Raw genomic sequence first — 22376 nt, 5'->3', positions numbered from 1 at the left:
CATGAAAATGACTAGATTGAAAATTGAGTCAACCGCATCTCACCATTATGAGACTGAACTTCCGTCCTTTATTTCCTGGGGAGTAGCCGCCTCTTCAAGTTAAGAGGACTGTGTGGGTTGTGACTTAGGAGCTGGTCCTGTGAGGTAGGATAACTGCATTGGCTGTCCTCTGCCCTGGGCCACGCCCCTTCCCTGGGCCACGCCCCCACTCTCCTCTGTCTCAAGGTTTCCGGGAGCCTCCAGGTTTCTCTGACCTTTCCATGAGGGACAAAAGACCAGCCAGGGTATGCCATGTCCTCTTTTCCATTATCCTCCAACCGGCCTTGCTTTTTTGGTCTCTCCAGTCCTGTTGGTCCCAGTTCTTTATGCCTTTATTTCTTCTGCCAGAAAAATAAAATTGTCAGAATAATTGTTCTTGAGGACCTGTTCTTTAAGCTATCCATCAGTGCTTTTCACATAACTTATTTTATTTCCACTGTTCTGTTTTCTTGTCTACACTGGAAATACAAAGACAAGAAATCACACTTTGGCTCTCCCAGGAGACCTCTGTTCACAGGCAGAGCATTTCGATAATCATTTTTGATGCCTATCTTCTTGCTTTTCCCCTCAATTAAAATAGTGCCTTAAATTCATGTTTGTCAGCATCTAGACCATGATTAATCACTCCTTTCCTTTTTTATTATGGTTGATTTACAATGTTCTGCCAATTTCTGCTGTACAGCAAAGTGACCCAGCCATATATATATGGCTATCTATCTATCTATATATATATATATATATAGCCATCTATATATATATATATAGGGTATATATATATATATATATATATAGCCATCTATATATATATATATATAGGGTTAGGGTTAGGGTTAGGGTTAAGGTTAGGGTTAGAGTCTATATATATATATATATAGACTCCAAGCTGCTTATAAATGTAAGACGTTGATATTACCACTATAGTGTCTTCCTTGTTAATGAAATGTGTTCCCAATCCCATTATGTTATACACCTTACTAAAAGTAGACTATTTACAAAGATGTTAAGAGCCATGAGAGGAAGGGAAAGGAAGTTTTCGAATGCTGATTTCTTTCTAAGAAAGTTTTTTATCTTACATATTTTAGTTAAAAACCTTTATCTTCCAATTGAAGGAATGTAAACGTCATGTTTTGTGTGTGTGTATTTTAATAAGATGTGCCTATTCTGAGCCTGAAGATCAGGTTTCTCCCTTGGCAGCTGGAGCACAAGGTGGATGATGAGCTGCAAAATGTAAAGATATGATTATCCCCACGCTGCTGTCAATGGGCCCCAGCTGGAACCATCTCTACATGTGCACAAGGTTGTAGTGCTTCCATTATCCTTTCCACCTCAGCACTTCACTGGATAACTAATTGGCACCATCTGTGCTAATAATTAAGTTTGTGATGTGGTCATTGGTGCACAAGGAATTCAGGTTGAGGAAGTATTTTACAGCAGAAGGGTGTTGAGATTAGAGCAGAAAATATGCAATTTATTAATAGTCTTTCATAATCTGTTGAAGAAAAGGAACCGCAGGGAAAAAGAGCAGCTCTCTTTTGGGTCAATGATACTCTTCCACTGAGGGTTTAGGAAGGCAGGGGAGCAAGACTCTGGTGGGGGGGGAGCTTATTGCATTGTCTGCTCTTTGGTGTTAGATTTGTCCTATAGATTGTTGTAATATGCATCCAGTCTGCATTTGAATATAAAATTTACTGAGGGTGATTGCCAGGGATCCGGAGTAAGAGTAAGGTGAGTGGTTGATTGACTACAAAAGTAGTCAACCACTTTTGTACAAGGGCGTTTTTGAAGTAATGGAATCATTCTATATTCCAAGTATGGCAGTGGTTTCACAGCTCAGTGCATTTGTTAAAACTGGAAGAGCTGTACACCAAGATGAGTGATTTTTACTCTGTATTCATTTAAAAATAAAATTTAAGGCATATACAAATTTATTAAAAAACATGTTTTGGAAACTCTTTCGTCTGTGGTTCAGGATGTGTTTACAAGATGAAAGAACTAATTTTTCCCTGAAATTAAGAATGAAACAACCTAATACCAATTAATCTAAAATTTGATTTTATATAGGAAGTGGCTCTTTGCAAACTCCAAATAAGATTTTATAATTGAATTTTTGGAGATAGTGCTAAAAGGAATAAGAGAAGAAGCCTTCTTTGGCTTTTCTTTTTTGAGCTCTCATAACTTCAACATAAAAGGAGCCCATTGTCTTGAATATTGTTTTGCTGATGAGAGGAAATTAATGAGGTGAGGTACTGTTCTCAGACATTTGCAAATTCACTGGTCATGCTTACGAACAAGGATCAGCTGTTTTCTGTTGTTTTCAGACTGTTTTCTAAATGTGGGTCATGAAGAGAAATGCAAATAGTTTTGTGAAAAGTAATAACTGCTGTTGAGCCTATTAAAGGCACAAGATATTTTTCATGTGTTTCTAGAATCAGCAGGATTTGTAGGACAAATAGGAAGCACACGTTAGGAATGATTAAGAGAGGTTTCAGGTTGATGTCAGTTAGTGGAGTAATTAAAAACCATAAAATATATACTTGGTAATTTTTAAATAAGTAATTTCAAACTAAAAGAACTAAAAGGACCTTTTTAAACAACTTGGAATATTAAATTTACTCCTGAATTTGACTTTTATGAGGAATGTTTAAATAGAATATAAAATATCCTAAGCCAAGAAGCTGTTTAAAGGTTTAACCTGAAGAATAGTTTTTAAATATAAAAAACTAAATACTGTATAACTGTGATTCAATTGAAAGCTGATTTATCAATTGGGTAACAAATATTTATTGAGTACTTACAGTTTCTATGCTTTAAAATAAGGGTCAGTGACTTTTTACAGCTAGGGTGCTAAGTCCCACTTATCAATCTTTGGGGAGAGAGAGAAGGTTTATAATCTAAAGTCTTTGAGAGGAGTCCTAGTTCCAGCCCTTATCAACTGATAGCAAATTTATTAATGCGTATGTTAGCTGAAATTAATGGAATTTGGATTTTCAGGACTTTTCTCCCTATTGTCATGGTCTGTGTGTCACTAAAACTTAACTGTCATTTGTACTGATCACAGTTTAGTTAGGCTCCTTATGGTGCACATACTGGACTGGTCTGAGAACTGTTTGTTAGTAGTTTGCAGAAAAGTTTGGAGCTCATACCAAAATGTGAATCAACAGGCTGCTTTCTTCCTTGAAAATGTCTATGAATGGGGAAACAGTATTGGCTGAGCTATGAGTATGCTTACTGATGGAGTTGATTTGTCTCCCGGTACAAGTCCTTCTCTCCTCATGGACTGGGAGCACTGCCCTGACCTGCACTGGTTTGCAGCAGGGCAGTGGAATACTCCGTTCTCTTCCGTCCTAAGAGTGCCCTTGGATTTGGAGAATGTTCATGCTTCTAAGCAGGAGCAGTGCCTATTTGGTTGTTTCCATTCAACTCCAAAGCTGTGGTGCTCCAAGGTCCTACTCCATGGTGTCTCTTTCCAGGTGGACCCTGGGACAGTGGGTAGGGATAGAGGCGCCATCCTACAGAGTGGTCACCTCTGCCGTTTGGCTCTGTGCATTGGAGTTGTCTGGAGCATTGTCTGGGTCAACAAATTGTACTGTTTTGAGACTGTGCTATTAGGACCTCAGCTATTACCTTAGCTGCATTCTCTTGGGTGTGCATGTGTGCATGCGTGCACGCACGCACACACACACACACACCACTCACAGTCTTCATCCAGAAACAGCAGAAGATATTCAGCTGAGCATTGCAACCACTGGGAGAAAGAACCAGCTCCAAGCATTCTTTCTATGTTCTTTTTGTTTTATTCATATAACTTTTAATCAAGTTTTTGGAGAAGCTCTTCTCTCCCATATATACCTTTTGCTTGGGCAGTGGTAGTTGATCTCACTCTCCATGTGGCTTTATATCTGGTAGTATCTTTTGGTATGCTTTGTTTCTGTTATTAGCTGGCAGTATGGAAACTACAAAGGTATTTCTTTATAGAAGTAATGATCTTTATTTAAATTTTTTGTTATTCTTTGAATAGTAATACATTTATAGGATTCAAAATTTGAAAGATTCAAAAACAGGGTGGAAAAAAAATCCCTCTACCTTCCAGTCAAAAAATTCTCTTTCATGGAGGCAGCCAACATGATAGTTTTTTTATGTATACTCCCCAGGGATATTTAATGTGCAAATAAACAAAAACATACATAAGAATAAGGATTCATGAGCAGAATTTAGTGAATTTGTTTTACGCCTAGTTGTTTAGTACAAATAAGAATGCTATTGGTAATTTAAAAAAAATTTCGTAAAGGAATGCATATGTAGGACAACCTCTGGTGTTATTGAACTTTAGAATTTATGACTTGAATTGTATTTTACAAAGCGGTTTTGACCTTTTCAGCATAGTAGAAATCCTTGCATGAGGAAATGACAGTTTGAAAGGTAATGACTGGTGTGCTTGTTATTTCAGGCTTGGATCGGTTTCACCTATAGTTTAAGAAGAGCAAAAGCTTCTTATGAATAACAAATATTTTGTCCTGCTTTTTGCCAGGAATAGTACCAGGATTGGACTGGAGCCAAAGCATTGGAGCAATCTGTATATTTGTGTATTTTTAAAGTAATTTTTTAAAATAAGGATGAATTTCTTTAGAATGGCTCCTAAAGTCCAAGTCCATTTGAACAGATCATCATGCAGGTATGGGAAAAGAATCAGTTGCAGCAATCTAATTCACAAAAATACACTGATTAGGGAGTTTCAAGAGTTTTTCTTTTTTTAAATAAGCTTCATAAATTTTAAGCAAATGTGAAATAGGTATACTTTTTTAAAAAATTAATTTGATTTATGTATTTTATGTATGCATTTACTTTATTGGGATAACACTTATCATGAGATCTACCCTTTTAAAAAATTTTTGAGTATACATTAAGTATTGTTATCTATAGCTCTGTGTTGTACAGCAGGTCTGTGTAACTTATTCATCTCACACAGCTGAAACTTTATACCAATTGAGTCCTACTAAGTAACTTTAATTGAACATTAAGTCTGATTAAGTAACTTTAGAGTTACTTGTAAATAGAAAAATTAACTTGTCTTTCTCCTTTTAAAAAAAATTTACTTTTTAAATTGAAGTAGAGTTGATTTACAATGTTGTGTTAATTTCTGCTGTATAGCAAAGTGACCTAGTCATTCACACACACACACGCATATATATATGAGAATGAATATATATGTATATATACTTTAAACAATATTCTTTTCTATTATGGTTTATTGAATATAGCTCCCTGTGCTATACAGTAGGACCTTGTTGCGTATCCCTTCCATGTATAATAGCTCACATCTGCTAACCCCAACCTCCCACTCTATCCCTCCCCTAGCTCCCTCTCCTTGGCAACCATAAGTCCGTTCTCCTTGTCAGTGAGTCTGTTTGTGTATGGTAGATAGGTTCATTTGTGTCATATTTTAGATTCCACATACAACTGATATCATATGATATATGTCTTTCTTTTTCTGACTTAAGTGTGAAAGTAGATAATCTCTAGTTGTATCCATGTTGCTGCGAATGGCATTATTTCATTCTTCTTATGGCTGACTAGTATTCCATTGTGTGTATGTACCACATCTTCTTAATCCATTCATCTCTCAATGCACATTTAGGTTGCTTCTATATTGTGAATTAAGTGCTGTTATGAACATAGGGGTGCATGTATGTTTTTGAATTGTAGTTTTGTCTAGATACATATGCAGAAGTGGGATTGCTAGATCATATGGTAACTGTATCCTTAGCTTTCTCAGAAACTCCATACTGTTTTCCATAGTGAGTGTACCAACTTATATTCTCACCCACAGTGAAGGATGGCTCACTTTTCTCCACATCCTCTCTAGCGCAGCATTTGTTACTTGTAGACTTTTTTTTTTTTTTTTTTTTTTTTTTTTTGTCTTTTTGCCATTTCTTGGGCTTTTCCTGCAGCATATGGAGGTTCCTAGCCTAGGGGTCCCATCGGAGCTGAAGCCGCCACCTATACCACAGCCACAGCAACTCGGGATCTGAGCCACGTCTGCAACCCAACCACAGCTCATGGCAATGCCGGATCCTTAACCCACTGAGCAAGGCCAGGGACCCTACCCGCAACCTCATGGTTCCTAGTTGGATTCGCTAATCACTGAGCCACGATGGGAACTCCATGTTACTTGTAGACTCTTTAAAGCTGGCCATTCTCTCTGGTCTGAGGTGGTGTCTTACTGTAGTTTTGATTTGAATTTCTCTAATAATTAGCAGTGTAAGCATTTTTTCATGTACCTATTGGCCATTTATTTCTTCTTTGGAGAACTGTCTCTAGATCTTCTGCCCATTTTTCAATTGGGTGTTTGTTTTTTGTTGTTGTTGTTGAGTTCTTTGAACAGTTTATGTATTTTGGAAATTAAGCCTTTGTCAGTTGCATCATTTGCATATATTTTCTCCCATTCTGTGGGTTCTTTACATTGTGTTTATAGTTTCCTTTGTTGTACAAAAGCTTGTAAGTTTGATTAGGTCCCATTTGTTTATTTTTGTTTTTATTTCTATTGCTCTAGGAGACTGAATAGTTAAACTCTTTGAACTAGAAATTCTACTTCAAATAATTTATCCTCAGGAGAGAGAGTTTAGGGGTGGATTAGCTTAGCCTCAATGAACTTGCTTTAACCTTCCAGTTTTTCAGCCCCCTTTTCTCTTATTTTCTACTGCTTCTTTCTCCCTCACCCCAGCATATCCCTCAGCTTTTTTCTCCCTTTCACTTCATATTTCCATCCTCTGAAATGTATTGCCACCTCTTTTCTGCTGACAACCCCCTATTTTAGGCTTCCTTCTTTTCCATTCTTCTCCAGCTGTTTTGCTGAGGTCTCGAGCTGTATCTTGGGCTGGGAGCAAGCAGAGGTATATGAAGCTCTTCCTGGACTGGGGCTCTGGGTCTGGCCAGAGGCCTCAAATCCGGAGCAGAGAACATCTATCTATTGCAGAACAGGAACCACTAAATTCCTAATCAGAGAGCAGTGCCTTTAGAGCAGGGCATACACTTTATATGAATTCTTTTTTTATAAGTACTGAAAAAGGGACTGAACACATGTAAATTTTACCTTATCACTGTATTTTTTAGAATCCCTGGGTCAGTGATTCTCAGATGCTTTTGGGGGGATTATTTTAGTTGTTTTGTTTTACTCTTTTGTGGCATAAAGCATTAAAATAATGTAAATTGAATTAATTTTGTTTTGTCTGACTATAAAGATAAAATATGAGGGATTTTTGAGGGTGATGGAACTGATCTTTACCCTGATTATGGTGCTGGTTTTACAAGTCTATGCAAGTATTAAAATTCATGAAACTGTATGCTAAAAAGTCAACTTTACTATATGATATGAAATCTAAAAACAAAACAACTTTGTTTAAAGAATTTTATGTCTGCCTGCAAATAGAGATGTCATTAATTAAGAAATTATATTATACTGGATGAACTGTTGTATGGCCCTATTATAAATATCGGGATTTCCAGGGACCTAGTTATGCTATTTCTCAGTCTTTCTACTCCCCCCTCCCTTGACACATGCCCATATTTTCATATTTAGTGTAAAATCTATTCCATACTAAGTGAAAATAGCAAATCAGTGATGATGGCTGTTTGAATTTTTTCCCTAAATCCTTAGGAAGAATTTTGAGCCATTTTTATTTTATTTTATTTAAAAATTTTTTCTTTTTAGGGCAGCTCCTACAGCTTATGGAAATTGCTGGGCTAGGGGTCTAATCGGAGCTGCAGCTGCTGGCCTATGCCACAGCCACAGCAATGCCAGATCCACGCCATATCTGAGACTTATACCACAGCTCATGGCAACGCTGGATCCTTAACCAAATGAGCAGGGCCAGGAATCGAACCTGTATCCTCATGGATACTAGTGGGGTTTATAACCCACTGAGCTATAACAGGAATTGTGAGCCATTTTTACATTAATATAAATTTTGAGGATTTATATGCAAAGTTTAAGTGAAGGAAAAGCATTTGCAATCATCAAAGCATAGGTTGCTGTTGCCCATTTATTTAGAGAGACTGAGTCCCTGTCCCTTTGACTATTAGACCTTTACTCTCCTCTTTGCATTATTAGTACTTCTAGAAATATTTGAAACTTTAATCTTGGCTATTTTCTTCTTGCTGGCAGGATACAAATGATGTCACACATGGGTACTGCCAGAGGAATCAGTAGAGTACTAGTTGGGGACATATCCATGGTAACTCTCAATATGAGGATTTCTAACTATGGGGTAGAACATCACTGGACTTGTGACAATGCTATCAGCTCTTTCATTAATATGTTTTTAATTACTTACAGTAAATGATAGAATTGTGAGATCACACATTATATTTTTATTTTCGAGACCTGCTGTCTGTTTTTTAATAGTAGTTATAAAGCAGTAATATAAAATGTTAACTTTTCATATTTTAAAATGTGGATGCTAGAAAAAATTCTGCTATAGACACCAGAAGATAAGAGATTTTTATCTGAATCGTGGGAGGACCTTATTTTTACCTTCATTCTCATAAAAAATTTTGGAAAATCTGAAATAATTTACAAATCTAAGGGTAAAATGATATGGGCCTTGGTGATTTCTTTGGATAAGAGTTAAGCCAGGATTTGTAATTTTTAAATAAAGTTAAAAATGTTTCTCCAAAGTAAAATGGAGTTTACTTTAAAAATATATGTTGATTCTTGAGAACCTGTCATTTTGTTTTATCTTCCAATAGTTGAATATTTGTTAAGTAGTATGGGGCTGAAGTCAGGTCAAAAGTTAGAACACTCATACTTCTCACTACCGACTTATTTTTTAATCTTTTTGCCTAGAGTTTATTAACAGTATTGCACATTTAGTTTTTAGTTAAAAGAATATTCAGAATTTTGTCTTTTAAATACATACATGCCACTTGAGTTTGAGATTTCTGTGACCTAACATAGGATCATGATTTTGAATGTTCCATGCATGCTTGAGAAGATACATTGTTAATAAGCATGTAATGTTATCAATGTCCTTATTTCTCTATAAGCTCCACCCTATTAAGCATAGTGTTTAGGTCTCCTAAATTGTTACTTATTCTTTGTCCACTTGTGTTGGTTTAAGAATGGTGTTAAAGTCACCTTTAAATGGTAAATTCCTATTAAAAAGCATCTACTGTAGTTTCTGGTTTATGAATATAGTGTGTGTTATTTGGTATAAAACATAACTGCTATATTTTTCATTTTAAATTGTGGCCTTTAACATTATAAAAATATTTTTTTGTTATTTTTAGTGCTTCTTAACTTAAAGTCTACTTTGTCTGATATTCAAGTTGTATACCTGGCTTTCCTAATATTTCTGTTTTTTCCAGTATTCCTTTATTTTATTTTCTTTTATTTTTTAAAATTTTTTTATAGTTATTTCCCCAATACAACTTTTTTTCTCTTGTGCAGCATGTGACCCAGTTACACATACATGTATACATTCTTTTTTCCCCATTATCATGTTCTGTCATAAGTGACTAGACATAGTTCTCAGTGCTACACAGCAGGATCTCATTGCTAATCCATTCCAAAGGCAATAGTTTGCATCTGTTAACCCCAAGTTCCCAATCCATCCCACTCCCCCACCTCCCCCTTGGCAACTACAAGTCTATTCTGCAAGTCCATTATTTTCTTTTCTGTGGAAAGGTTCATTTGTGCCATATATTAGATTCTGGATATGTGATTATCAGATGGTATTTGTCTTTCTCTTTCTGGCTTACTTCACTCAGTATGAGTCTCTAGTTCCATCCATGTTGCTGCAAATGGCATTGTTTTGTTCCTTTTTATGGCTGAGTAGTATTCCATTGTGTATATATACCACATCTTTCTAATCCAGTCATATGTTGATGGACATTTGGGTTGTTTCCGTGTCTTGGCTAGTGTTCCTTTATTTTTAGCCTTCCCAAATCACTTTGATTTAGGTGTGTCTCTTACATACAGACTAGAATTGGGTTTTCTTTTGCAAGAAAGTTTGAAATATTTTACTTTTAATTGATGTTTTCAGCCAATTTGCATTAATTGAGATGCATGATGTGTTTTGGTCTTAACATTGCCATGTTATTTTATTTTGATATACTATGGTATTATACTCTATTTATTGTGTTTCTTTCTCTGTATGATGTTTCTTTGCTCTCATTTTTCATGGGAGGGATTTAGGAAGCTTTGTTTTGTACTTTTATATTTTTATCTTCCATAATGTCCTTAATTCTCTTTGCCTTTACTTAGACTTCTACTATTTGGTTTTAAAGAACATCCTTTGATTATATATTATCTATTTGACAGTTAATGTTTTCCCCTTTCATTATTTCAGTTATATTACTCCTACTTTGTCAGAATATCCAACATTTACGTATATCTTTTTTTTAGTCCTGGGTAAGCAGTTAAATCCCTTCAGTTCTTGCTGTCAGTCATCTTGCCCGTTTCCCTATTCATGTCTTTTTCTGTGAAACTTGTTTTCTAGTACAGTGCTTCTCAAATAATAATGGGCATTCTAGTCATTTGGACCTCTTGGGTGGGGTGTAGATTCTTATTCCTTACAAATTCACAGATAATGCTGTTGCTGTGGGCCATGAACTCTACTTTGAATAGCCAGAGATTCTTCAATTAGAGTACCTAAGTTCTTGAATGTTTAGGACTGTTCTCCTATAGCGTTTATATTTGAAGGACAACATGGCTGGTGTAAGAAAAAAATTTTGGTTAAATTTTCTTAAAGTTTCTTGAAAAGCTACTGCAATATTGTTTTGTTTTATTACTCTCAAACTCTGATGCCAGTTCTGACTTTTCTCCTTTTGTCTGTGACTTGGTCATTTTGCTTTGAGGCCCAGGAGTTTAGTATTACTTTTTAAATTTATCTTTAAAACATAATCATTTTATAGTTATATTTTCCAGAGTTTTCTGGTCCAAATTAGAGGTATATGGAATGCAGTTCAGGTCTCCTTTTATTTTGGGAACATTTTCTTTTTTATAGTTTTTAATATTAGCTGTGTTCTGTTGTTTGTTTGTCTTCAGGGTCTCCAGTTATATTTATGTTAGATCTTCTTTGCTTGTCTTTCGTATCAATCCCTTTCTTTCATTCTGACATCTCTTTATTTTATTTTTGTCCTCTAGATTTTTTAAGCCTTTTTTAAATGTTCCTTATTATAGTTTCATTTCCATCCATTCTCCTTTGGCTTCTTTGTAATTTAATCATCTTTTCTAAGATGAGTTTGTCTTTTTATTTAATTCTTTAATGGGTTGTCTCTCTCATTTTATATCTTCCTGATTGTTCATTTTTTTGAAATTTGTTTTGAGTTTTTAAATTTTTTATTTATAGATTTCATTTCACAGTTACAAGTGTTTATTTAAGATTATTTCATTTAGGTTCAAATACTGACTTATCATTTTCATGTGGTTCATGTTTTGTTTAATTGGTTGGCTTTTGTTTATTTTTTATTTTGTGTGGGGGAGGGATAAAATGAAAAATTGAAATACCTTGATTCTTAGTGTTTGTTTTATTCTCATAGTAGTTTTGAGTAGGTGTTGTCTACTGTTTTTTTGTTTACTTTGAAATGAATAATTTTCTTGGACTAGCTGTGTTAGTACTAGTTGACAAGGATAAGAGGATTGAGTGGCTTACTCAGTTCCTTAATTTGAGAGTGCTCTCTTTCCCTGATTTGGTAAAATGCCATTTTTTATTTTTATTTTTTTGTCTTTTTAGAGCTGCATCAATGGCATGTGGAAGTTCCCAGGCTAGGGGTCGAATCAGAGCTATAGCTGCTAGCTTACACCAAGCCACAGCAATGCGTGATCCAAGCCATGTCTGCAACCTACACCATAGCTCACAGCAGCACTGGATCCTTAACCCACTGAGCGAGGCCAGGGATCAAACCCATGTCCTCATGGATACTGCTTGGGTTCATTACCAGTGAGCCATTATGGAACTCTAAATGCCATTTTTAATTATTTATTTATTTATTTTTAAATGATTTTTATTTTTTCCATTATAGTTGGTTTACACTGTGCTGTCAATTTTCTACTGTACAGGAAAGTGACCCTGCCATACACACACACACACACACACACACACACACACAGACATTCTTTTTCTCACATTATCCTCCATCATGTTCCATCACAAGTGACTAGATATAGTTCCCTGTGCTATATAGCAGGATCTCACTGCTTATCCATTTGAAATGCAATAGTTTGCATCTATTAACCCCAGACTCCCAGTCCATCCCACTCTTTTCCCCTCCCCCTTGGTGAACACAAGACTTTTCTCCAAGTCCATGTGTTTCTTTTCTGTAGAAAGGTTTGTTTGTGCTTTGTATTAGATTCCAGATGTAAGTGATATTTGCCTATCTCTTTCTGACTTACTTCACTTAGTCTGAGAGTCTTCATGTTGCTTCGCTGGCATTATTTTGTTCTTTTTTATGGCTGAGTAGTATTCCATTGTGTACATATACCACATCCTCTTAATCCATTCATCCGTTGATGGACATTTAGGTTGTCTATGTGTTTTGGCTATTGTGAATAGTGCTGCAGTGAACACAGGGATGCATGTATCTTTTTCAAGGAAAATTTTGTCTGGATATATGCCCAAGAGTTGGATTACTGGGTCATATGATAGTTCTATATTTACTTTTCTGAGATACCTCCATACTGTTTTCCATAGTGGTTATACCAATTTACATTCCTACCAACAGTGTAGGAGGATACCCTTTTCTCCACACCCTCTCCAGCATTTGTTATTTGTTGACTTGTTAATGATGGCCATTCCGACAGGTGTGAGGTGGTACCTCATAGTAGTTTTGATTTGCATTTATCTAATAATTAGTGATATTGAGCCTTTTTTCATGTGCCTGTTGACCATCTATATATCTTCTTTGGAGAAATGTCTATTCAGGTCTTTTGCCCATTTTGCGATTGGGTTGTTGGTTTTTTTGTTGTTGAGTTGTATAAGTTGTTTGTATATTTTAGAGATTAAGCCCTTGAAAAGAAGAGGTAAAATTGTCACTGTATTCAGATGACATGATACTATACATAGAAAACCCTAAGGACTCTGCACAAAAAGAACTCGAACTGATCAACGAATTCAGCAAAGTAGCAGGATACAAGATTAATATTCAGAAATCAGTTGCATTTCTGTATACTAACAATAAAATATTAAAAAAGGAATACAAAAATACAATACCTTTTAAAATTCCCCCCCCTCCCCAAATTAAATACCTAGGAATAAACCTGACCAAGGAGGTGAAATACTTATATGCTGAGTACTATAAAACATTAATCGAGGATATTAAAGAGGATTCAAAGAAATGGAAAGATATTCCATGCTCCTGGGTTGGAAAAATTAATATCATACAAATGCTAATTTTTTTAGATGTGAACCTTGTTTTTTGTTGTGAGAAGTGTGACTATTGCTCTGGAGTATTTTTGCAGGACCATGATTTCTACCTTTTAAGTAAATCTTCTTTCCCCTAATCACTGGCTTACGTGGATGCCTGATCCTCTATACAATCTTTCTCCCAGCAATAGTGCCTTCCTGAGACTACATCTCTGGTGCTGTTCATTTTCAAGCCCCATCTTTTTGATTCTCCAGGAAACCTCTGATGCACCAGATCCCTGACTTGGTTTCAGTGGTTCCTCACTCACAATGGAAACTTCTCTTTCTGGGGGTGATTTTATCTGTGTTCCAACACCATTAGAACTCTTTCTTTCCGCCTATTTTCAAAGTCCCTGACTTGACTTCTCACATAAATATGAGCTCTGGAGTTGGTCTTCCTAGATTTGAGTGTTTCCTTGTTTTTCTTGTATCATGAAGTTCTCAGCATTCCCTATCTGCTAGTTATGTTGTAGGCATGTTTTCATTTGTTTTCTCCTCACCAATCGGTTTTATTTTGGGTTTTTTTGTTTGTTTGTTTTTGGTCGCTGCATGCAGTGGCTTGATATGGGATCTCAGTTGCCAGACCAGGGATTGCACCATATCCTAACCACTAGACCAGTAGGGAACTCTTTGTTGTTGTTTTTGGATGATGTATGGAAAGATTTGGATTTGCATGGCCCTATTATCCTATGAGAACCCAGAATTCCATAATAATATTTTATATCTAGAAAAAAATCAAATTTATTTTGATATTTTAGGATGGTTTTATTCTATGATAATTCATTTATGAACTAAAGAAGAATACTTCATTTTCTGTTAAGTTTACAGCATATTTTGTGTTTAGATTATCACTATATTTATTCTATTTCATACTTAATTCACTACAAAATCTATTCTTATTAATATAACATATCTAATATATCATAATATGATGTATCTAATGTATCATCTATAAGGAACATGCTGTGCATGTTAGAGTCATTTAATTGGATAAGGGGCATTTTTAAATTGAATTTTTACAAATATATAGCCACTGAACAAAATATGAAAAAATTTCCCAGAAATTCATTACACTTAGAGGAGTCTCTAAATTTGTGACTTAAATCTTTTGTAACTTTGCCCAAGCCCCACTAAAGAGCAGCATGGGTTGTGCATATGTGCGTATATTATATCCATTGTATGTAGTTATGTTTGTATTTTATAAACGTATTCTGTTTTCCACTATTGTTGAAGTCAAAAGGCAAGTTAGAAATAATTATAGACTCTAAGAGAATTTAAGGGACCTCTGCTATTAATCACTGCTTAAGGCAGAACTGAAATAAGAATATAGATGCTACATTCTATAATATTTGTAGAATATTTTAAGTTAATATTCAGACTATTTTACAGAGCTTTTTGTTCAGTTATAATGTATGTATACTTACTGGTTATGAGTGTCAAGCTGGAGTTTCTGGAAGTGAATATATTCATAAGACATAGAACCTTGTACCAAAAGCCCCTTTCTGCCATTTTCACTCACCACCAACCAAAAGGACCCACTTCCCTGACTTCTGCTGCCAGTTAGTTTTGACTCTTTTTAAATTTTGTATAAATGGCAGCATGCACTGTTCTCTCAGTATAATTTCTCCAGTTATCTCAGTCCTTTGAAATTGCTTCCCAATGACGGTGCTTTTCAGCAGCTTTCCCCTCTGATTTGTTCATCAGCTAGAACCACCACGTTGCTGTGCACTCTGATGCTTCCATGTGGCTGCAGTGAGCTGCAGCGCCCTGCAGAGGCACCATGTCAAGCAATAAAAAAGTAATCATAAACACTGCATCTCTAAAGCCAGGGAAGAAATTGTCAAGATGATAGTTAATTAGAGAGATTAATAAAATAGGAAGATATTTAAAGATTTGGTGACTGAACAAGACAATTAGTATGTTGCTAATTCTGAAAGTCAGTCTAAAACAGGAAAGATACTGTTGCACTCCATATGGTAGTCATACCCCTGACTGAAGAGATAAGTTGGCAGCCTTTTTAAAGCTTCATGGGTTTCATCATTCGATTGGTTTTATTTCCTTAAATATGCTGATTTCAGTAACTTTTTTAATTTAATACTTTCTAACTATATTATGCGAATATGCTAGAGTATATTGAATGTTGTCATTTGCAACCAGAAGTGATAACTCTGTTGCAAAACAAACAAAATAAATAACTCCAAAGCACAGAGATGATGTTGGCACATTATAGAGGCGGCAGATCCTGGGATTTGAAAGGAATGGTTTCCAGACAACCTGAGATTTGGAGGAACCAGCCTCCAATAAATTTCTCCAAATATTATAGCTGGCATTTTGATATTGAAAATAGAAGAACAAAAGTTTGACTGAAGAGGAGCAAATTTGATCAGTGGGCCTCTGCTCTTCCTAAGTGTGTCAGCTCTGCTCCCCTACCACTTACAGGTTTATTTTAGAAACTGGGAAAGAAGAGGAGACAAAACATCTTTTCCTACTTAATAACTCTACTCCCTTTACATTAGTTCCTCCTCACCAGTTGTGTTACAGTGCTATGTGGTATTGGAGAGAGAGCAAGTTCATTGGCCTCTGACCATGTCCCCTGAAGGACATTCACCTAGCAGATGACAGTGCTTCTACACCTTGTGCCAGGCCCTGAGCAGAGGCAGGCTGGGTCTTTGGCCTCTTGGAGCTTTACCTAGTATGTCTACAAGGCACCAAATGTCACCCAGATGGATAGAAAAGGCTGAGGTGCAGAGTGGAGGATGGGTCTCGTGTTCCGATGGAGAATGTTTCCGAGGGTTAGGAGTGAAAATGAATTACCCCTGCAGGGGTCTGGGAAGGGATCTTGGGAGCTTGGACTAGGGCAGGCAGCAGCTCTTCTGGAGAGGCCCGTGTGGAAAGCAGTATTCAGAGGTCTTAGGGACTTGCAGGATGTGGAGTGCGTCAGGGGAGTGGGGATGTCAGGAGTGACCTAAGGTTTCCAGCTTGGGTATTGGGTGGAGCACCTGGCACTGAGATGGGATGCTCCAAGAGGACTGACTGTATTTTGGCAGAAAGTCCTGAATTTGCTTCTGGTCCCGCAGAGTCTTGAGTATTTGTGACACAGGCAGGAGGAGCCCAGTGGGCAGTTTGATGAGCTAGAAACCCACGTCTGTGAACCGCCTGCATGGGGAATCCATGCTTCCTTTTCTCCCCCCTTCTCCCTTGGCCCAAGTGATGCACCTGGGCAGTGCCCAGGGCACTTGGAGAAGAAAAGATGTGTCTTGGGGAGACCTTCCTGGTCTCTATGGCTCCAGAAAAACTGCAGCCATACTAGGTAAGTGGTATGTGTGGACTACAGGTGCTAGAACTACACTAAAGTCACAACTTAGAACCCCCTTGGAAAAGGATGGGGTGAAGGGAGTTGGAGTGCTGACTGAGAAACTTGATAGAACCGCTTCTTGAAATTTTCTTTGGATTCTCCCCCACCCTAGCCCCACAAGAACCCAGGTCTTCAAACTGGGTAGAAAATGTCCTTCCAATTAGAAGCATGCTCACATAGCCAGTACAGAAATGTGGTGTTTTATCATTATCTATGTGGAGAACTGCTCGACCAGAAGCCTGGGAGGATGACTCAGTGGGATCCACGCTCAGCGCTTGTTTGAGGCGCATGACTCACTTCATTCTAGAAATTCATTCTTGGCTCTGAGAGATTGGTCTCCTGGTTTTCTTCCCACCTCTTTGGCTCTTCCTTCTGTACCTTCTTACAGGGCTTCTTTTTTGGATTCGTCCCCTTCCTCTTCTCCCTCCTCTGCACTCTGGGGACGTGTCAGCCCCATGGCACCCACTGTTGCCCAGGTGAGCAGTCTTCCCTGTGACTTCACTTTGCTCCAGCAATGCTGGGTATCTGCAGCCAGACTGCCTCCACTGGCATGTCATCCCGCTCTCACAGTCGGCCATCCACGACCATGCTCATGTCACATCCACTAGACTCAACCAGAAGGTGGCAGTTAACACCCCCACTCCCCAGGATGAAACGGCTACACATCTACAGTTGTTTCATCCAGACTCAAGCCCTGTCCATGCAATGCCTCGTACACAGCCTTGGAGCAGGCCCTTGCCATTTCTTGCCAGAATCTTAAGTGCATCCCGGCTTGGGGCTCTCCACCCCACTCTGCTGCTAAATGATTATCCTAAACACAAACCTGATCTTATTCTCTCCTTAAAAGCCTTCCCTGGCTCTCTACGTCTTTAGTATTCAAGTCAGATTGAGTTTTGCAGGCCTTTGTTGGAGCCTTGCAGCCCTTCCCCACCGCTTTCCTTACCACATAATCAGCTCCTCGTGACTCCTCAAAAGGACAGAGCTCTTGCTTGCTTAATATTTTAGGTGGTGCTTCTTCCTCTGCTGGGAACTCATTGCAGGCATGTTTAGCTTAAATTGTTCATTTTGCACATTGGTTAGCCTGAAGGCTCAGTGCAGGGAACATGTCATTTTCTTTGATCATCAAGTTTCTAAACGCTCTTCCTATGTCCAGAGAACCCCTGACCTTGTGAGGCAGAGGCCCCTTCTGACTCTCAAAGCAGGGGGTGCCAGCTGCTGCCTTCCTGGCCTCTTTTGCTTCTGGAGCCTGAACATGATCTGTATTCAGCCAGTTATAATCTTGCCACTCCAAACTTCGAGTTGAAAGCTAGTGACCCCATGAAGCAGGTACTGTGCAGAACCCACTGTGGGCAAGGAGGCCGAGGCAGTGGCTGTCGTGGGGCGTGTTCTGTGTATGCCTTGCAGGTGTAGCCCTGGCATCCTTACTGGGTAAGCTCTGTGTGTGATTGTGGGCATGGCACCTGGCTCTGCGGCAGCCAACCCTGTTTTTTAAGACCATTTGAAGGGTATGTGAGCTGCCTGATATCCTTTTTACAAACCTTTCTTTGCCCAAGTAAAACAGAATTAGTGTTTGCGGCTTACAAATAAGAACCCTGCTTGACTCGGGTAGATTTCCAGCATCACTGCCTTCGAGGACAAAGGCCAGAATGCTGTTATTTATATAATGACAGTGACATATCTCTAGTGCATGAGAATTTTATAAAGCTCTTGGCTTGCGCATAAGGGAATAGTCACGTACTGAATAAGAGGAGCTTGTGCTGTGTATGCAGTGACATGATTAAGGTCATAGGACTTTCCCTAGAAAAGAACACCGAAACATTGCTGTGGTTTTAGAGATGTTGAAGTGTGTGTATACTCAGCTGTGGACCTAATTTTTAAAAATATGTATGTGTGTATTTTATTGTGGTGAGATCTTTATAACAAAATTTGCCATTTAAAGTGTTCGATTTAGTGATATTGAATTACATTCACAGTGTTATGCATCTATCACCACTCTTGGTTTCCAAATTTTTTTTTTTAATCACCCTGAGCAGAAACTCTATATCCAATAAGCGGTAACCCCCTAGTCTCCTCTCACCCAGTCTCTCCTAACCTGGCCTCTATATTCTGTCTCTGTGAAGTTGCCATTTCTAGCCATTTCATATAAATGAACTTGTATAATTACTTCTCCTTTTTTGTCTGGCTTATTTCATTTAGCATAATTGTAAATTATGCTGCAGTGAACATCAGCACACAAGTTTGAGTCCCTGGGTTCAGTTCCTCTTTGAGTATTATACATAGGAGTGGAATTGCTGGATGACATGGTAATTCTTTGTTGAGTTTTTTGGGAAACCATCAAATGGTTTTCCACATCAGCTATATCATTTTACATTCCTACCAGCAGGGCACAAGGATTCCGATTTCTCCACATCCTCACCAACACTGATTTTCTGGGGTTTTTTTTTGTTGTTGTTGTTTTTTTTAAATAATAGTCATCCTAGTGAATGTGAAGTGGCACCTCTGTGTGGTTTGGATTTTCATTTCCTTTATCGTTCAGCATGTTTTCATGGGTATAGAGCTTCTTGACTTTCTCAGCTGTGTCCAGAGCATCTTGATCAGCTAAATCCATTTCTGTAATTGGCATTTTTCCTAGAAGTAAGCTTATGGGTTCTCTACTATATATCATTTTATGGCCAGGCCCAGCTCTCAAACACAAAGTTCCCCTGTAAATACTATGCAAGGCTTGACAGTTGGCAGCATTTAAAAATTTATCCCTTTTCCTCAAGCTGAAAAAAGAGTTGCTATGCAAAACCTACAGTTAACATCATGCTTAGTAATGAAAGATTATCTATTTGCAGATGACATGATCTAGTAAATAGAAATTCCTAAGGAATCCACTTAAAAAACTATTAGGACTACTAAATGAATTCAACAAGGATACAGAATACAAAAACAGTGTAATTGTGTTTCTATACAGTAGCATGAACAAACCAAGAATGAAATTAAGAACACAATTACATTTATCATATCATAAAAAAGAACAAAATGGAAGACTTAATACTGTTAAGATGGCGCTACTCCCCAAATTGGTCTATAGATTCAGCACAATCCTTAGTAAAATCCCAGCTAACATATTTGCAGAAATTGATCCTGAAATTCATATGGAAATGCAAGTGACCCAGTATAGCTAAAACAATCTTTTTTTTTTTTTGTCTTTTTGCTATTTCTTTGGGCCACTCCCGCGGCATATGGAGGTTCTCAGGCTAGGGGTCGAATCGGAGCTGTAGCCGCCGGCCTACGCAAGAGCCACAGCAACGCAGGATCCGAGCCGCGTCTGCGACCTACACCACAGCTCACGGCAACGCCGGATCGTTAACCCACTGAGCAAGGGCAGGGACCGAACCCTCAACCTCATGGTTCCTAGTCGGATTCGTTAACCACCGCGCCACAACAGGAACTCCTAGTTAAAACAATCTTGAAAAAGAAGAACAAAGCATGAGGATTCATACTTTCCGATTCCAAAACTTTCTCTAAAGCTACAGTAGTCAAGTATCATACAGTATGCATGATACTGACATAAGAATGGATATATAGATAAATGGAGTAGAACTGAGAGTCAAGAAGTAAGCCCTCACATTTATGGTCAGTTGATTTTTGACAGGAGTGCCACGACAATTCAAGGAGGGAAAGAATAGTCTTTTTAAAGAGCAGTGCTGGAACAGCGGCTATCTACACACAAAAATATGAAGTGGAAGCCCTACCTAATACCATATACAATAATCAACTCAAAATGGACCAATGACCTAAATGTGGGAGCTGGGGAGGAGGGCCCCATGTAGGATGGCAAGAGAGAGGGTTTTTATGGACCACTCATCATTTCTGCTCAGATTCTACTGGCTGTGAAAATCAGCCACAGCCGTTAGGAGACCACAAGACCCCTGGAAGGCTGGGAGTTGTGGTCCAACTGTGTGCCCAGAAGGAAGAGGAGATTATTTGGGTGAACAGCAAGCCATCTCTGTTACTAGAGGTTGCCACTGGTTATTCTTTGGGGTCTTTACAGTTTTGATTTTTTTCTCCATGTTGGCTCTCCCTCATTGAGTCCTACAGTTTGAAGAACTAAGAATTATAAGAAAAAATCCCTACAGTTATAGTAAGTAAGAACATTAACATTCAATTATGTTTTCTTTGGACGTAAAAAAAAGAGTAAAATTCAGCCAGCACAGTTTTTCACAGCCTTCCTGCTCGCAAAAAAATACATCTGTAATCCCATGTACCTACATGTGTGCTAAGGCATGATGCAAGCCTGAGCTCATGATGATCACTTCTGATTTCTGGCCTGTTTCCTCTGAATGGAAAGGATGATTTCCATTTGTGGTAGAGAGGCTATCTGAAGGTTTTGAAGATGAACAAACCTCATAGGAAAAAACAAACTAACAAACCAAGAGTGGTTCAGAATAAAAACCAAAAGTATGAATTAGATTCCATCAAAGATCCTCTGGAATGGCCATAGAAAGTTGGACATCTCTGCACTGGGACCAGAGGGTCCTTGTGTCATCATCAGGATCTTGGAAGTTAATTCACTCATCCCTCTAGTCAGAGTCTCTTGAGGGCACCTGTTTTGTGAGTTTGATATATGTATTGTCAGTTGAAGAAGAAGTAATACTCCGGCTGTGAGTTGGTAATCAAATTGTAATGTGCTGTGTGGATATGATTACAGAGACTGATGAAGAGCTAAAGAGAAATAGAATTCAAGGAGCATCGTAAACTAGGCTTAGTGGTGTTCATTTTTAGGAGCCTGAATTCTGCAGTGTCTTGAGGGATCTCGCTTAGATATGATGTGAGAGAATCCTGAGCCCCTCTGTTATTCTCCTCACCCCACAGCATACATCTGGTTTCTAATGTGCTTAGAATCCATGCCTTTATTTCGAGTTATATTGTTTTGTTAAATATTACATTAAAAAAATCACAGGAGGACTATATATAAATTAGTGATAGTTGAAGCATGGTCTGTAGGCTGGTGTTAGTCCACAAAATGTTTGGTACTAGCCCACGGTGAGATAAGCACAGAAACAGAGGGTAAGCATTTAGAAATTTCTAAGGCATTTTGACCTTGTGGCTACCTTTAATCAGTGGGGCTCATCTTGTTTGAATAAGATATAGACCAATTAGAGTAGTATTCAACTTGCGTGGTCAACTGACTGTGTGTCATGCAAGCTCATTTTGGTCACATGCAGTATGGATTAGTCTGCTCTGGCTATATAACCCAAAACCACAGACTAGGTGGCTAAACTACAGAATGAATTTCTCCCCATCCTGGAGGCTGGGAAGTCCAAGTTCACGGTGTCAGTAAGGTAGACTCCATTCTGAGGCCACGTCCTTTGGCTTGCCGGTGACTGCCATCTCCCTTTGTGCTCCCATGACCTCTTTGTGTGCATGCAGAGAAAGAGAGAGCTCTCTGGTGTCTCTTATAGGCACACCAGTACTGTCATATCAGGGCCCCACCCTTCTGAACCTCATTTAACCCTGATTACCTCCCTGTGAGCCTTGTCTTCAAATACAATCACACTGGGGATTAGGGCTTCAACATGTGGATTTGGTTGGTC

General features: G+C 38.1%; 1 protein-coding gene across 5 annotated transcripts in view; it reads left to right on the top strand.

The window, feature by feature from the left end:
* ANO10 (anoctamin 10) overlaps window positions 1–22376 on the top strand; it is a 274985-nt gene that overhangs the window by 131002 nt on the left and 121607 nt on the right. The gene's annotated exons all lie outside the window — the stretch shown is intronic.

Source organism: Sus scrofa, chromosome 13 (assembly GCF_054392235.1).
Source record: "Sus scrofa isolate SSC_HxYL_T2T_F1_AM1 chromosome 13, Sscrofa_HxYL_maternal_Yorkshire_Landrace_v2.0, whole genome shotgun sequence".
In the NCBI taxonomy this organism is placed as follows: Eukaryota; Metazoa; Chordata; class Mammalia; order Artiodactyla; family Suidae; genus Sus; species Sus scrofa.
The sequence above is the reverse complement of the archived record's forward strand: the minus strand, read 5'-3'. Positions and strand labels throughout refer to the sequence as shown.